This window comes from Gorilla gorilla, chromosome 15 (assembly GCF_029281585.2).
Source record: "Gorilla gorilla gorilla isolate KB3781 chromosome 15, NHGRI_mGorGor1-v2.1_pri, whole genome shotgun sequence".
NCBI classification, from domain to species: Eukaryota; Metazoa; Chordata; class Mammalia; order Primates; family Hominidae; genus Gorilla; species Gorilla gorilla.
In genome coordinates, this window is record NC_073239.2 from 94,833,474 (window position 1) to 94,836,279 (window position 2,806).

A 2,806-nucleotide genomic window follows, 5' to 3' on the forward strand; every position below is an offset into this window, starting at 1 on the left:
AAATGATCGAACGTGATGATGGTGACGGCACATTTTATGCCCATGCTTGATTTCTGTCTCTGCTCCCTCTCTCTACCCCTTCCCCCTCTCCTGCTCTCTGACGTTAAATGCTTCGTTGCTCAAGGCCGCAGTTACAGGATGTTAGGTAAACAGCCCTCCGTCCCTGCCCCCGCCCTTTTACTTTCAATACTGAGAAAATGGAACAGAACGTTAGGGAAGGAGGCTTCGCGGGCTGTGCCGGCGCCTGGCTCAGCCCCTCCCGGCGGCCACGGTCGGCTGCCCGGCTGCTCTGACCGCGAGCGGCTGGGTGTCGGTGCCCTGCTCTCCTCTGGGCGCCAGGATGTTCCTGCCCAGTGCGTGTCCAGAATAGCCGCTCAGACACCGGCTCCAGGTTCAGCCAGGCGGGGCGCGTCCCTGCCTCCCTCCCCTTTGCATGCCACTGCCCTCCCTCTAACGAGGGCTCAGCTCCGACTACCCCAGGCCTCCGGGGACCCTCTCCGGATGCGCTCCCCGCTTTGCGCTTTGAGCTTTTTGCCTGTTCCCTGGGGTCGCGGAAGTCCCGCTTGCCCGGCCAGCGGGTACCACTCCCCTAGTCAGCCTAGGGAAGCTACACACACACACACACACACACACACACACACACACACACACACGTACACACTCTGTGTTCGCGTTCGCATACTATATATATATTTTTTGAGACGGAGTGTAGCTCTGTCGCCAAGGCTGGAGTGCAGTGGCGCGATCTTGGCTCGCTGCAACCTCCGCCTCCTGGGTTCAAGCAATTCTCCTGCCTCAGCCTCCTGAGTAGCTGGGATTACAGGCGTCCGCTACCACGACTGGCTAATTTTTGTATTTTTAGTAGAGATGGGGTTTCACCATGTTGGTCAGGCTGGTCTCGAACTCCTGACCTCGTGATCTGCCTTCCTCGGCCTCCCAAAGTGCTGGGATTACAGGCGTCCGCTACCACGCCTGGCTAATTTTTGTATTTTTAGTAGAGACGGGGTTTCACCATGTTGGTCAGGCTGGTCTCGAACTCCTGACCTCGTGATCCGCCTTCCTCGGCCTCTCAAAGTGCTGGGATTACAGCTGTGAATCGGCCTATTTTTTGTTTCTGTAAGGAAATATGAGCTTTCCCATTTTTCACCCCGGAGAAACAAGCAGGTCTCACTTTTATTAATTTCTTCTGAGTTTACAGAAGAACTAGGTAGCCTGTTCCCACTCAGAAACTCATTCCACGTGGTTTGGGTGGTCCTACCACTGCCGTCACCCGCGTCAACAAAGGAGTGGGAACGGAACTCAGGCCCTGCCCATCAGATCATCGAATTCCTCTGGCCACAGTGATTGGGTAAGGGATGATGCATGAGCTGATTTGCACCAATCAGAGACCTCCTGGAGACTTTCGTCCCCCAATTTCTGGGAAGAGGAGCTCCTTCTGGGGTTAACCTGGACTCAGGTTGCTGCTGCCTATTCTTACCTCTAGAGAAAGCTTGTGTGAGAAATGGCAATAGAGGCAGAGCCCTGGTGACATCATTTGAGCTCCTGGATCCTGCTATGCCTGAAGCCTATTTATTGTTGCACTTTGGGGGTTATATAAATCAATAAGTCATGTCCCCCCACTCCCCACCCCACTTTTGTGCTTAGGTTGTGATCAGTTAGGATCCTGCACTTGTGACTGAAAAATCCTTGTACAGGAACCAACCTTCTGGAAACTTCTCCCATGTGTCAGGTACTGTTATGTACTTTAAATATCTGTTTCAATCTGCTGTCTAAGGACCTGTGTCCTAAAGAGTTTAGTCCATATCTTGCGTGGCAGACATGATTACCTGTCTTACAAACTGGGACACAGAGGCTCAGACAAATAAGTAGATTTCTTATGAACATGTAACAAGTGGCAGAGGAGACATCCTGTGCTTTCTGCCATGGCCTTTGGTAACACTCACCATTTTTGCTGTTCAATGGTATTTGGGTTCATACCACTTGGCAGCATTATTCTACTTTTTATATGAACTTACATGTGACCAAACCATCTGAATTGGAAGATCCTTGATGACAAGGACCACAACCTGTGCTCTGTTTGCTGTCCCCACTGCCATCACCATCACACAGGCCCACAGCACCAAGCACTGGATGAGACCATCACACAGGCCCACAGCACCAAGCACTGGATGAGACACATCACAAATCCCGGACAAACTCTTGCTGAAACCATGACATGTCGATGGCCCTTCACAGAAGACTTCACAAAAGGCTTCCCATAACCCTATTAATGGAAAAAGGCGACGTGGGGCAGAGTATGCAGTTGTACCTGTTGAAATAAACATGCTCTTTGCAATGATCACAACCCAATTATTCTTTCCAGGAGGTGACCCCGGGGAGTCATTCATTCAATATCAATATCAATCCATTCTTGTTTTTTTTCTTTTTTTGGAGAGAGTGTCTCAGCCTGTTGCCCAAGCTGGAGTGCAGTTATGTGATCATAGCAGCTCACAGCGGTCTTGTCCTCCTGGGCTCAAGTGATCCTCTTGTCTCAGCCTCCTGGATAGCTAAGACTACAGGTGTGTGTCACCATGGCCGGCTAATTTTTAAAAATGTTTTGTAGGCTGGGTGCGGTGGCTCACGCCTGTAATCCCAGCACTTTGGGAGGCTGAGGCAGGCCGATCACGAGGTCAGGAGTTTGAGACCAGCCTGGCCAGCATGGTGAAACTCCTTCTCTACTAAAAATACAAAAACTATCCAGGCATCATGGTGGGTGCCTGTAGTCCCAGCTACTCAGGAGATTGAAGCAGGAGAATTGCTTGAAGCT

At 51.1% G+C, this 2,806-nt stretch overlaps 1 long non-coding RNA gene across 1 annotated transcript; it reads left to right on the plus strand.

Moving 5' to 3' along the window:
- The first annotated feature begins 262 nt into the window (after positions 1-262).
- On the plus strand, positions 263-2,338 carry LOC109023189 (uncharacterized). The gene is made up of 4 exons (XR_002002559.4): positions 263-391; positions 1,199-1,348; positions 1,645-1,729; positions 2,110-2,338. It is a non-coding gene; the product is annotated as an uncharacterized lncRNA (long non-coding RNA).
- The last annotated feature ends 468 nt before the right edge of the window (positions 2,339-2,806 follow it).